The sequence below is a fragment of the Rana temporaria genome, chromosome 6 (assembly GCF_905171775.1).
Source record: "Rana temporaria chromosome 6, aRanTem1.1, whole genome shotgun sequence".
Taxonomy (NCBI): domain Eukaryota; kingdom Metazoa; phylum Chordata; class Amphibia; order Anura; family Ranidae; genus Rana; species Rana temporaria.
In genome coordinates, this window is record NC_053494.1 from 20,706,314 (window position 1) to 20,721,825 (window position 15,512).

The 15,512-nt window shown below is 42.8% G+C and overlaps 1 protein-coding gene across 1 annotated transcript in view; it reads right to left on the reverse strand.

The window, feature by feature from the left end:
- The window catches only part of LOC120943234 (GRB2 related adaptor protein), an 85,910-nt gene extending 84,923 nt beyond the window's left edge, over nt 1–987 (reverse strand). The window contains exon 1 of the mRNA XM_040356424.1: nt 876–987. The gene's annotated coding sequence lies outside the window, so the exon portion shown is untranslated. The remainder of the gene's footprint in view (nt 1–875) is intronic.
- Nucleotides 988–15,512: the final 14,525 nt, after the last annotated feature.

Genomic DNA, 15,512 nt, shown 5'->3' on the forward strand with positions numbered 1-15,512 from the left:
TGGTTTATTAGTGGTACTGCAGATTTCTTTTTGCTTAAAAAGCTAAATTATTTCTCTACATCACTAAGCTCACTAGATTGCACACCAATCAGTTATTTGTTAAATCTAAGGCCCCGTACACACGACCAAACATGTATGCTGAAACTGGTCCGCGGGCCAGTTTCAGCATACATGTTCGGTCGTGTGTAGGCGCGAGCGGGCCGAATTCCAGCAAACATTTGCCCGCCGGGCCTTTTCCCAGCAGACAAATATTCCTGGACGTGTTTTAAAACCGTCCGCTGGAATCCTGCCCGCTCGGACATGTACGGTCGTCAGTACAGACCTACCGTACATGTCCGAGCGCCTGCCGTCCCTCGCATGCGTCGAATGACTTCGACGCATGCGTGGAAGCCTTTAAATGGCAGGCCCGCCCACGTCGCCGCGTCATCGTCGCCGCGGACACGCCCCGCGTAGTGTTTACGCGCGGACTTCTGTACGATGGTTAGTACAACCATCGTACAGAAGCCCTCTGGCAGGCATGTACGGTGAAAACGGTCCGACGGACCGCTTTCATCGTACATGTTTGCTCGTGTGTACCGGGCCTCAGACACACCAAGCTTTCAGCACAACTGCCTTCCCTGCATTTGACAGAAGACAGGGCTAGGAGTATTTCCAGCAAGGACTGAGGCACAATCAATATTAGTTCAGATCAGCCAATCAGGTGTTTGCTTTTATTTTAGACACTGCTATTGAAACATGGGGTCTTTCATTTGAGCAGCCTGAAAGCTGAATTCTAGTAATGTATAAAATTAATTATTATTGGGTTTCCTTTTGCACTGTGAGCGTTAAATGCTTGTTTTTGTACAGGAGGGGAGAAGAAAAGCAGTTATTCTTACCCAATTCATTGCTCCCGCTCCTTCCTACCAGCTGCACAATTGTTCGGACCCCCAAAGCTGCTTCTCTTCTATTGCAGACAGGGGCGGACTGATCATTCGGGCACTGCCCGAGGGCCCCATGCCACTAGGGTCAGGGTTGCCAGCCTCAGTAAAACCAGGGAGAGTATGTAAAAATCTGTGTTAAAAAAATAAATAAAAAAAAAAGATTATAGCTGCCCCGCCTCAACATATTACAACATCCAGTACCTTTTCAGTGTGTGTATATTATGTATGTATACTGTATGTGTGTATACTGTGTGGTCCCATAATCTATTGCCTGGGGACCCCATAATCTCCTATTGCCCGGGTGCCCCATGAGTTGTCAGTCCGCCCGATTGCAGATATTCCGTTGTCATCACATGTAATGCAGGACCAGCAGTGAAGCAGCAGTGAACTCCAGTTCTGTAAAACCGAAACAACGCAGCACAAAAATACTTAAAAAAAAAAAACACTTTGGCTGGAGGATTCAACCTGCTTTTCCAGCCCAATAGACAATCCATCTTTATAGTACATATGGCCATTGGCTCTCAAGAGGATCTGTTTAACATATACCTGGAGATTTTTTGAGATCCCTTCTCCACTTGGTTCACTCCACCAGATCTCTTGAATTACAAATATTGGGACTATCCTTGGTGCCCCTCCTGTGGCTTGCCTTTACAATCTGGAGGCCATTTTGGGTTGTTTCAGTTGTATGGACCAAGTTGCGCCATTCATTTGTGCTTTGTGTTTTTACATATATAACCATTTGGTGAGATGCCCATCATCACATTCATATTCTGATGAACTTTGTATGTTGTAATATAATCTCCTGAGGAAGTCGTATAAAAGGCGAAATATGTCCAAATAATTCCTGTAAGCAACATACTTGTGGTTACTAGTTTGAACAATATATGTACCATTCAAATTATGAATTGTGTTGTTTAAATCATTTTAGATCATTTTAACAAGGTTTCTGATTTTAAGGAAGTACTGAATAACTGAATAAATGAATAAAATAATAAATAAATGAATAAATTTGTTATCTTTTTAACCACCTCAATACCGGGCACGGTCTTGCTCAGTTACTGGGCAATTGTGGGTGTCCGGCAGACATTGCGACTGCTGGGCAGGTTTCCCAGTGATGCGTCGGGTGCGCATGCCCCCTAGTGGCTCTGGAAAGCGAGGACGTCATATGACGTCATCCCAGAACGAAAGGCTTATCATCCCGCCGTCATTTGACGGTGGGTGGTATTCTAGTGGTTAAACAAACTATGTATTGTTGACAATTGGCACCTTGAAAATCGCATTACATTTTTTTTTTTAATTTTCCTTCATTTACAATTAGGGATGTGGTGGCTCTGGCTCCCTCTCTTGCTCACAACACGTTTTCTACAAAAATACTTCATGAAATTAATTTCATATTGAGGGCGGGGACAGCTGTGAATGTAAATATGTATGTATGTGTAAAGCGCTGCCTAAATTGACGACGCTAAGTACCAGAAATTAATAATATAAATAAATATAATTACTGTATTTATCGTGGTATACCGTGCGTCGGCGTATAACGCGCACCCCAAGCTTAGAAAGGTAAAATAAGAAAACTTACATTTTTGCCCTGCGTCCATCGGCGGCCTTGTCCGGCGTCCGTCTGCGGCCTTGCGCCGGGTCGTCCAGCCTTGTGCGGAGTCCATCTGCGGCTTTGGAGGTGTCCGTCTGCGGCCTCCATCCAGGTGTTAGTCTCCGTCCAGCGAGTCCGGTGTTCGTTTTTGGATTTGGCGTGAGCCGAGAGGAGCCGGACTTCCTGTGTGTTCGGCTTCTCTCGCGTGACTGCGGGCGTGGCCGATCCTAACCGAGTGCGCAGTATACTCGGCTCGGCTCTAGGCTAGCGGCTCAGAGACAGCGGGGATCGGCGTATATCGCGCACCCACGATTTCCCCCTGATTTTAAGGGTGAAAAGTGCGCGGTATACCCACATAAATACGGTAGTCATTTATATACGTATCCTAAAAAGTACTGTATAATATTGCTCAGGGAGTGAACATACACTTTAAAGGTAACGCCAATAGATCAGCTATCAAACAGGTAATATACTGTATGTCTCTGTATATCTTTTTATATTGGGAATGCTTTGTATTGATTCACTACAACAGCTGTGATGCTCCCATTTCATGTATTTTTTTGTTAGCATTTTTTGTTTTGCAGTATGCTGACATCTAGCGGCAGTTTTGGGCCACTGCAACTTGCTCGCTAATGTCATTTTGATATCTTCCTCTGTCCTCCGTTCCTGTTTAGTGCTAGATATTTTAGTGTTAGCCAAGCCCCCCCACTCCAACACACACACACAACACAACACAACACACACACCTCTTCCATGTACCCTAGTCAGTGTTAGTGATCCGCAAAGACAGTGCTCAGGAAAGTCATTGTCTTCTTACACTTCAAAAGACTGGAAAAACATTCTCTGTACTGCAATTAACCATGTAGAGAAGCTTACACCTTTGAAAAGAAGCAATTTTTTTTTAGCGATTACAGAAAAGTATGGTTCCTTGAGTAATAGCACAGGATAGTACTTGATAAAAGGCATACATGCCAAAGCATTAAGTTCAAGAGTCTCTCAGATGGACAGACAGATCCTTCTCTGAAAGGAACAGCTTAAAGTGTAACTTCACTTTTGTCGAGAAAAAAACATTCCCCTACGGGTGATGTACATTGCAAGGATTATATCAAACTTTGGTACAGATTCCTACCTTTTGTTATTCTGAAGAAATCCATGTGTTTCTCGGTGCTGAATGGGTCTAATGTGCAGGACCGCATCAGGGGGGTACGGGCATTACACCTGTAAGGGGCTCGAATGTTCCCAGGGGCCCGGCCACCCCTTCTCAGCTCGTGGCTAAGAGGAGAAAACTTAAATTTCCATCTGTAGTCCCCCCCCCCTCCTATGTCGCGGCGAGAGGAGAGAAAACACTTTCACTTTGCGGCCGGAGGAGTGAGTGAGATGCCAGTCATTTTCGGCAACCCCCCCCCCCGGTTCTCAATTCGCTACAGCACCCCCCCCCCCTGGATCTCTGCTCTAGGGGGGCCCATGCCTGAAGCTGTGTGAGGGGGCCACAACATTTCTGATGGCTGCCCTGCTAATGGGAGTGCTTTCATAATTAACTGTCAAGTTAGTAGTGGGACTTCGACATTGCAGTGGACAAATCGGACACCTAACAGACCCTTTTTTGAGGACCAGTGACACCAATACAGTGATCAGTGCTAAAAAAAATATGCACTTTCACTGTACTAATGACACTGACTGGAAAGGAGTTAACATCAGGGGTGATCAAAGGGTTAAATGTGTTCCCTGGGAGTGCTTGCAAACTGTGTGAGGGGGGGGGGGTTTGCTCTGACTGGGGGAAGACAGGAATGATCGCCGGTGGCCGGAGGACATCGAGTCCGCTGGACACACTTATTTGGCTCCCCCTCAGTCCAATCAGCGCAGAATCGGGTCTCCGGCGGCGCGCGTGGGCCCCTCGTGAGGCTATTGCACAAAATGACAAATGATTTTGCGCAATAGAGCCACTTTGCCAAAGTAAATGTACAATACGCGGTCAGCAAGTGGTTAAAGAGCTACACAAACATTTTTTCTTATGAAGACGCACTATTAGAGCACTTTATGTGTGGACTGTTGGGACACTATAGAATTTAACTTATATTATTTTATATATCTTTTTCATGATACAACACCTTGATATTTTATGACATTGCTTATATTAAAATAATTGCGGTAGATAAATAGCACATATACATGTATTATGTATACAGATCCATACATAACAGAAAAAATAGGGATTTGAGTCTAAAGAAGGGACCGGTGAAAGATCTAAAATTACCATCCATTGCCATTACTAATATAACTGATGCTGTCCTCCTCGTCCTTTCCAGAAGACACATAAATGATTAATAATGAGATATGTAAGTGTTGCTGGAGAAGTGAGGCCTGTGACAGGTCTTAGCTCCCCTGGGATGTCACTACCAGTAAATCGACATGCTGGGCTTGATAATGACATGTTCGTCTATTACAGCAGACCAGGAGCTGCGGTTTCCCAAGGGGCCCGTCAACAGCTGGGGCCCCATGACCTCAGCCGGTGCAAAGTGAAGGGTGACATCAATATTCAGCTAATGTACTGATCTCATAGGCACTCAAACGCATCTTGCAGTCTATGGTTCACCATATTATAAGTCAGGGGGCCACAGATGCTGAGACATGGGCCCCAGGGAGATGTGTATTAACGGTAATGGGCTCATGAAGAGAAGAACAATAAGAGCTGATGACGATCTACCAGTTGTCCTTTATTGAGTCCCCTTGTTTCTTTATTGTCTTTCTTGTGTGATGTAGAAATCACAATAAATAAATATTCTGATTTCCTACCGCTGTCCAGTTCTTGATGAACCTCCCAGAATTCGCTCAGTGGGTGCCTTGTCAGCTACCTGCCACCTGATATACATTACCTCAATAGAAAAATGGAAGGACCCGGGAGGAAAATTGTCGACCTAAAGGGTCCTGCATCCAATAAGATGCAGGCACTGTTCAGATATTTTTCGAAAGTTGACGGGATGGCAGGGGATTTGTCCATATAGCCGCAGCAGAAGATTGGTCCATTCTGCACTATGTAGTGTGGACGGAGGAACCTGTGAATTTGTTTTTCCATTCAGCCTGCAAAAAACTATGGGGTAGATTCAGAAAGATCAGCGGATCTTTCTGCTGGCGTAACGTATCTCCGATACGTTACGCCGCCGTAACTTTGGGCGTAGGTTCCGTATGCAGAAAGAACTTGCGCCCTTAGTTACGGCGGCGTGACGTATGTGTGGCCGCGTAAGCCCGCCTAATTCAAATGGGGATGTTGGGGGCGTGTTTAATTTAAATTTCACTTGACCCCGCGTATTTGATGTTGTTTGTGAATGGCGCATGCGCCGTTCGTGAAAAAATCCCAGTGCGCATGCTTGAAATTACGCCGCAAAGCCTCATTGGTATCGACGTGAACGTAACTTGCGCAAATCCCTATTCGCGAACGACGTCCATACTTAACATTAGCTACGCCTCATATAGCAGGGGTAACTATACGCCAAAAAAAAGCCTAACGTAAACGACGTAAAAAAATGTACGTTTCTGAATCGGCGTAAATACCTAATTAGCATATTCCTTGCGCAACCTAGCGGCCAGCGTGATTATGCAGCCTAAGATACGACGGTGTAAGACACTTACACCTGTCGGATCTTAGGGATATCTATGCGTAACTGATTCTCTGAATCAGGCGCATAGATACGACCGGCCAGACTCAGAGATACGACGGCGTATCAGGAGATACGCCGTCGTATCTTGTATCTGAATCCGGGCCTTAATGTGTATGCCCAAATTTAGTGTGACCAGCACACTGGACATTCATTGTAACAATCTTACCCTGAGTCAATTACCCAGAATGAACATGCCGCAGGCTGGACCAGAGTGAAGTAAAAACTCCTTATATGTAAACATGTTCTGAGTTGCTAAATACTGAGGCTAATGCCGCATACACACGATCAGATATTCCGTCGGAAAAACCTTGGATGGTTTTGCCAACGAAATTACGCTCAAGCTTGGCATACATACACACGGTCACACAAAAGTTCTTGGAACTTTCGACTGTCAAGAACGTGGTGACGTACAACACTACGACGAGCCGGGAAAATTCAATGCTTCCGAGCATGCGTCGAATTGTTTCCGAGCATGCGTCAGAATTTTGCACGTCGGAATTGCTACAGACGATTGGAATTTACGATTTTAATTATTTCTGTCTGAAAATTTGAGAACCAGCTCTCAAATTTTTGTTGGCGGAAATTACGACAGGAAAAGTCAGATAGAGCCTACACACAATTTCCGACCAAAAGCTCACATCGAACTTTTCTTGTCGACCGACCGTGTGTACGGGGAATTAGAAATCTACAGGAAAGAAAGCTAGTAAGCATTTTCTGAAGTTTCCACGCTTTATAAGGCCCAACTGACACAAATATCATGTTATAACTGTTGGCAATCCAGTGATGTTTCAGCAATGTGCCTGAAAACAAAAACAAAAAAGCCCATATAAAGGAAACACTGCTGTCTGGACAGGAAGTAAGTGGTGTTTGAGAAGGAAACCCTCCTGTGAGTCAGACCAGCACATCATACATTGTCAGCTATTAAAAACTTCCTAAAGAGATCCTTTTGTTTTGCCCAATTAGAAGAAATGTGACAGGGTCTCATAGCCCCTGACCCAATTATACTGCCTTTGCTGCATTACCCCAGCACCCCTTCCTTCCTGAATGGAAAGGTGACGGGTGATTTCAACAGCAATCTTCCCATGAGATTACATCTGGGTTTATTGAAAGACTAGGCCCTCAAAGCATATCAATTGCATAAAGTAGGTAAGGGGTACCATCATCCAAAAATTTGTGGAAGAGAAATGGGAATGGAGAACAGTCCCCTACTGGTGCTCCATGAACAAGAGAAGCACATAGACGAAAAAAACTCTGGATAGCCGCACTCCAAAATGACTTTAAAATAAAGTTGGTCTTTAATTGTCAAAAGCACATGCAGACACTGCAAACAACAAGTACAGAATGGCCGACGCGTTTCACGCTGCAATTCAGCGCTTAGTCATGGCTACTTTTTTTCCGTCTATGTGCTATAATCAGCATTGCCGGCACCCTGGTGGTTCAACGGGAGCCAATGGCTGCGCTGCTATCAATCTCCAATGACGAGCCGTCTCAAGCTGGGGCAAACCATCGCGGGAACGAGTTTCGTGGCTTAGGTAAGTAAAACAGGGTGGACTGGGGGGCCCCGAGAGTGCAAGGTGTTTTTCACCTTAATGCATAGGATGCATTAAGGTGAAAAAACATGAAGCTTTACAACTCCATTAAACATTTCGTCTGATAAACAGCTGTGCAAATATCGTGTGACATCAAAAATTGCAACAGCCACCATTTTATTCTCCAGAGCCTCTGCTTTCAGAAAATATATCATGTTAAGGGGTTCTATGTAATTTTCTAGCAAAAACAAAATGCAGATTTTAACATGTATGTGAAAAATTACAAAATTGCCATGCATGACAAATGGTTAAACATAATGCTTGAATCTTCGAATTTGTATACCCAGCTGAGGATTGGCATTTAACATTAATTTTTATTTTTCTCCTGCCATCTTGCTGTGTTGATTTGGAAGCACCTGGAGATGCGCTCCATCTGCTCTCTCCATTGATGTGGTGGATGGAGCGTTGCGGTTGATGGAGGTATGGGTGTGTCTGGGGAAGAATATTAGAGCTGGTATTCCGATGCCTGGGGGAGGGAGGTGTGTTACTCTGACATCCATTGTCACACTCACATGCCATTTCTCAGAGCATTCATCTAAGTACAGTCATTGTTCAGGCATGAGAGCGGGAGATAAGTAACGATAACAAAGGGGCGGAAAGGTACAGTGTGGTTAAAATCCAGGAGAGCTGCTGTAACCGAAAACTGTGCCGAACCCCTCCAATGTCACCCACACTATATCATGGCATTTAACTGCCTCTTCAGACACTCACTTTAGTCTGTCTGTTCTTCTAGCTTTTTTAAACTTATAGCAGAACTCAAGGCAGATATAAAAGACAAACGATTGTAGACCGCCTTTTCACCTCTTCCCGTGGCCCAAGATATTAATGCCAGGAGGTCAAGGTGGTGCCCAAACCACTTGATTGCCATGATTGTACTCAAATACATTTTTTGTTCTTTTTCACAAATAGAGCTTTCTTTTGGTGGTATTTGATCCCCCCTGCGTTTTTTATTTTTTGTACTATAAACAAAAACGACTGAAAATTTAAATATATATATATATATATATATATATATATATATATATATATATATATATATATATATATATATGGTTTTTTTTTTACTATCTGCTATAAAACTAAAATATCCAATAAAAAAATATAAAAAAATCAAATTTCTCCATTTTAGGTCTATGTGTATTCTGCTACATAATTTTGGTAAAAAAAAATCCCAATAAGCGTATATTGATTGGTTTGCGCAAAAGTTATAGCGTCTACAAACTATGGGAATTATTTAGATATTAATGCCAGGAGGTCAAGGTGGCGCCCAAACCACTCGATTGCCATGATTGGCTATCACAGCAGTTAACTCCCCTTCCTGACCAGGCCATTTTTTGCAATATGTGTCTACAAACTATGGGGATTATTTAAAAAAAATTGTATTAGTAACAGCAGTGACCAGCGACTTACAGCGGGACTACGATATTGCGGTGGACAAACTGGACACTAACTGACACTTTTTTGGGGACCAGTGACACTAATACAGTGATCAGTGCTAAAAATATGCACCGTCGCTGTACTGACACTCGCTGGGAAGGGGTTAACATCACGGGCAATCAAAGGGTTAACTGTGTGCCTAACTGGTGTTTTACTGTAGGGTGGGAGGTGCTTTTACTAGGGGAAAGCATGGATTCCCTACTGACAGAACAGCAATTTGACCTTGTTTACATAGGCAGATAGCCGTTTTGCCTGTGTACTTAATGACCAGCGTGTGCCAGCGGTCATCGGGTCCACGGGATCTACTGATTAGCTCCCACTGTGTAGAATCACAGCAGGAGTAAGCCGCCGCCAATGCACACTTGCGCCCAATACTCATAGGTGTAACCACGTGATCCTGCGCTGCATACAAAATACATAGAGAAAAAAAAGATCATGGCATCCTTTATAAAGAAATGATTGGCATCCATAAAAGGATGTAGATGCAGAACAAAATTTCAATGGAGTCTTCTCATGAGTTAAATATTCATAGACATGACACATGTGGGGTATTTACAAAAGCTGGTGCATGCAGAATATGGTGCAGCTGTGCAGAGTAACCAATGAGCTTCTAACTTCAGCTTTTTCAATTAAGGTTTGACAATAAAATCTGGAAGCTGGTTGGTTATTATGGACAACTGCTCTAGATTCTGTTTGCTCCAGTTTTGATAAATCTCCCCAATGGTGTAGTGATAGAGATGCAATGACTTACATATGTTAGTTCAGAAACCAGTTTCACATTCAAGATGTTGAATCTGAATTAAATTATATTTATGAAATAACCAGGGAAATAGGTAAGTATGACTAGGAAAGGGCTCATTTACACTTGCTTCAAAACATGGTTTCGGACGCGCTTACGCTTTTAAAGCTTCCTGAACACCAGTTAATGCTCCTGTCACTAAGTAAAATGGTTAGCTAAGGCTGCATTCACACCTGAGCGTAGGTCGTTCGGTCGTTTTTTCCGGCGTTTTGTCGCACGTATTCATGCTTATTTGTGCGTTTGCATACAGCGTCCGACGTTTTTGTACTTCAACATTTTTTATTTTAGCCAATAGGAAAAATTATCATCTTTTCATCACTTGTTGCTATGTTGGTAGATTTTTTTTATCTTCTGCCTGGGTGAAATGTTCTATTGATTAAAGCGACAAAACGCCCGTAGCAAACGCTTGTTGTCGCGCTAGTCGCTTGAATCGAGCGTTTCCATTACTTTCTATGGGAAATGGAAATGCTCAAAAACGCCCAAACCGCCCGATACGCGCGACAAAAAAGGGTCCGGAACTTGTTTGAGCTTCAGGTGTTCGGCGTCAGGCGAATTGGAGTGTGAACCATCTCCATAGGGAATAATGTATTTTTTCCCCTCTAGCGTTTTTGAGCGTCGCGCTTCAGGCGACAAAACGCTCAGGTGTGAATGCAGCCTTATAGTCCTGTTTACAGCTACAGTAGTGTTGCTTTGCTTAAAAAATTATACCCCATGTGGCTTCAGGCAGGGTTCACATATGTGCAGCCACGGTTCACAGCATGGGGTCTGGTGAGTCCCTGTTGAGGTGCGAATCAGGTCCGAATTTTTTACCTGAATTGGACCCAAAGATGCACAGGACCCTTTTGGAATGCGAACCGCGGCCGCCACGGGCATGTGTGAACTGGCTCCATTGTGAGCCGGGCACACTCGCCTGTCATGCGAATTAGATGCGAGGATCCAAATATGTGAACCCAGCCTCAAAGCATCTTCAAAGCTTCCATAGAAGTCTATGACAAATCTCGTTTGAAGCATCTGAAGCTTTTGAGAGGCTTTTATTCAGCTTTAGCTTCACTTTGGAGAAATTGCAGGTATGAGATATCTGAACACACACAGAGCATCTGCCAAGCCTCATTAAAGGTTCAAAAAAGCACCACCGAAGCATCATCTAAGCATCAAAAAAGCATGTTGAAGAGGAAGGTGCTTTAATGAGTGTTGAAGTCGAAGCAAGTATAAATGAGCCCTATGGGAAGTATAAAACAAATTCAGAGTATTTGGAGGGGAAAGGGAAGAGCAACAGAAATAAAAGAAAGAAAAAAAAAAAAAAAAAAAAGCGTCATGAAAAGTAAATTGGGAAAAAAATAAAATAAGTTACATACAGTTTTCCCTTTGGGTACACAGAATAGGAGAGGAGAGGGAAAAGGCTCCTTCATCAAGGAGGTTCCATCAGTAGAGATTTACCTTCTTTGGAGTACAGTAATTTTTTCATGCAGACTGAGAGGTCCGCTTTAACATCCACGGAAAAGATTATTATCTGCATTATTTTGTTTACTATATCTTTCGCAAGTACATTTATAAAACATTAAATAATCTCGCTTTTAAAATAGTTGATTGCAGGGAGCTCAGAGAGCTTTTCAGCAGCAGGTGGGCCTCTAACGAGGTTCCTTATTTCCACCCACAAGAAGAGGAAATTGTTTTCTGTGCGGTTAGGCTTCATTTCCACTGGCGTTTTTACAGCCACTTTTCTGAGCGTTTTTTACAGCTTAAAAACGCCTGTCCATGTTATTCTATGGCATCATGCCCACATAGACGTTTTTGAGCTGCAAATGGCATAGGCGTTTTTGAGCTGTAAAAAAAACGCAGGACCAGGGCGTTCTGAAGCTCCAGAGTAGAGCTGTAAAAACGCCAGACGTTAAAAAACGCTCAAAAACGCGCGAAAACGCGATCGCGGCATTTTTAAAGCTGCAGCTCACAAAATTTTTTTTTTTTTACAAAATAAACATAGACAGGCGTTTTTAAGCTGTAAAAAAGCCTAACAACAGTGGCTGTAAAAACGCCAGTGGAAATGAAGCCTTATTCTCCACTGATCACCAAAGTAAAAGGAGCCACTACACTTTTCTAATGACTGTTTCTTTTCTGGTCAATATTGTTAATTTCATTAAATGATTATTACTGCAAATCTATTTTTTTTGTGGTTCAAGAGGGGTCCTCCAAGGTAAAAAGATTGAGAAAGGTTGGTTTGGAAAGTGAAGTATCTCCACTCAGGGCCCGTTGGCCATCATATCTGATGCCCCCCTATCCTCCAACCTAGCCCTCCCCTAGCGAGTGTACATAAAAATATATATTGTACCTTTACTGGTGTTAGTATCCTAACTGACGTTCCTCTTTAAATACATTGGAAGACTCCTTCTGGAAAGAATAGCAGTTAGCAGAGGCTGGGAATGGTCCTCCTGTTCCACAGACATGGGTGTGGTGTGTTACCTGGCATAGCTAAATGTGTAACACGCCATTTTGCCTGCAGCATCTGATTGTTCTCTCCTTACGTGTTTACAGTCATCGCTTTGTACCCCGTAGTGATGCTATTACAATGCAGAAGACTTGGAAATGGAGTAAAATATATCCAGAGCCAAACAACTGCAGATATACAGAAACCCAATCAGGATTTAGGCCGGGTGGAGGCACAGAAGTATATGCATTAGTCATGCGTGAAAGACTCCATATGATTAAGGACGCCGGAGGATCAGCCGCATTGGTATTACTAGACCTCTCGGCAGCGTTCGATACGATAGACCATGACATCCTGACGAATCGCATAGGAATTCCTGTTTGGGATAAAGGGCAAAGTGCTGAATTGGCAAAAGTCCTTTCTTTCAAATCGCACACATGCAGTTCGCTTAGGAGATTATAGATCTCTCCCTCGCCATCTACATTGTGTAGTTCCTCAAGGCAGTGCCATCTCACCACTGGCCTTTAACTGTTACATGCGGCCATTGCCAGACATTATAACAAAATATGGCTTAGAGGCTCAAATTTACGCGGATGACACACAACTACTGGTAGATGTGGCTAGCAGCACAGACATGCAATTGAAACTCCAACTTTGTTTAGCCGAAATACATCAATGGATGCTTACTAGTAGGCTCGGTATTAACACTGCTATGACCGAAGTTCTTTTAATCAATAAAATGACATCTATATCACCAATTTCTAACTGGCCTATATCATTTGGCACTATTCCAACGGCTGCCAAAAAGATCAAGAACTTAGGGGTCTAGTTCGACTCAGAACTCACATTTATACCACATGTCTTAAATATTGTGAAAAATGCAAGCTACTATCTATATTTTCTTCGGAAGCTAAAAGATCTGTTTACCGAAGTAAATCAGAAAAAAATAGGACAAGCATTCATACTTTCCAGGTTGGATTACTCAAATGTTTTCTTATTAAAATTCCCAAAGAAATAGATTGCTAAAATGCAGTTATTTCAAAATCATGCTGCCCGCCTTATCAAAGGATTAAATTACAGAGAACACGTCACAAGCTCTCTTCGAGAGCTTCACTGTCAACCAATTGCCAAAAGGGTCGAATTTAAGGCCCTCTGCCTTGTTTTGAAGGCATACTGGAGTCAAGGTCCAATCTATTTATCAAGTATAGTCTCCTACAAGATCTTTACGTTCGGCGAATCAAAACCGCCTTATGCCTAAACCATATAATTTTGCAGCAGCTGGTGGAAAATCTCTCCAAGTCTTTGGTGTATTTCTATGGAATAATCTTCCGGAGAGTATGCAGAAAATTAATTTGCTAATCCATTTTCGCAAGGTATTGAAGACTCACTTACTTTTTTTTTTCTTTTTTTTTTTTTTTTTTTTTTTCAGTTTCAAAATAATTTATTGAAAGGCAGTACAGTACATAGTATGAGCCTCCAGCACAACCTGGGGCTAAAAGGTATACATACAGTATAGAGACTAAAGTAACAATATTGTCAAAAGGAGTATAGATCAAGGACATGACTTATACATGTAATTGGATATTTTCACCACTTTGGGACTAAAGTCTTCAAAATGGAGAAAACGAGAATATGAATGCGATTAAAAAATAATAAAATGGCAACTGGTACTGACTGCATTCCCGGCACCCCCAGTGGGATCATACTGTGCCTAGGAACCAGTGAATACTTTCAACTCGGAATGTGTGCCTACCTAGGGTGAAAGTGGACCCCCGTCCCGGAATAACTGATGTTTCCGGGATCCTAGATCCATCCCAACGCTGGGATTAACCTATCCTAATTCCATATCTTAGTGAAGGCATGAGACTCCTGAGGAGAGCTTACTTAACAATCAATAATCTCCAGTGCTCAATATAACAGATAAGCATAAACAAAGAAGAGAAAAGAAAATGTTCTCTACTGTAATCTTTTCAAGGTGCAACTGCCTAACATACCTTAATGTTTTTCTGGAGATATGTAATGGAATAAGAAGAGAAAGGGAAAAAAAAAACAAGGAGAAAAAAAGGGGGAAAGAAAAGAAACAGAGAGACAGAGAAAGACAAGAAAGAATGAGAAAGAGAACATAGATTATTGTCGCCAGCTATGGACTATATGATTCGCTCTATACGTCCCAACCTCAAAAAATAACAGTAGTCAAGAAAGGATGGATATCCTCCACCCTCCCTTATCCCTATAACAGAGAAATGCCTATATATCTAGCCCAGGGTTCCCATACAGCCTCGAAAGATTTAGAAGAATTGAGTATTGTACTGACCATTTTCTCCTGGTGCATGATCCAAGAGATTTTACTTTTGGTCTTCTGGAAAGATACAGACTGTTGTTTCCACGCCCCAGCCAGTGTGATCCTAGCCCCAGTGAGCAAGAATGCTATCAATTTTTGAGTGTATTTGTTGGCCTGGGGGACGTCAGCCCCCAATAACGCTATTTGTGGAGATTTATCCACCGGTATCCCGGTCACCTTCCTAATGAGGGAGAACACCTTGTTCCAAAAACCCCTGATTCTAGGGCATTCCCACCAAGTATGCAACATAGAACCCTGGGCTAAACAATTTCGGAAACATAATGGGGAAGTGGTTGGGAACATTGCAGCTAGCTTGCAGGGGACCAAATACCACCGCATAAATACTTTGAGGTTAGCTTCTATTAGAGAGATGTTGATTAGACCCTTGGAAGCCCTCGACCCCACCTCATGCCACTTCTCCATGGTCCATGACATCTGTAGATCCCTCTCCCACGCTTCGATGTAGGAAGATTTGGATGTAGGTTCTGATAATGAATTGTATACAATGGAAATGCCACCTCTTTGTTCTGTAGATTTGATGCACCATTTCTCATAAGGAGTGAAATCGGGGGGATTTGGCTTATTTTTCCAGATTGAGTTAATAAATTGAGATATTCGGGAGTATCTAATTTTTTCTGTATCCGGCATTCCTAAGGTCCCCACACAATGTGCTAACGAGATCGGTCCCGATGGGGCAAGAAAGTGTCCAATCCTATAAAGTCCCTTGTCCAACCACCAACGAAAAATTGTAGAGTCC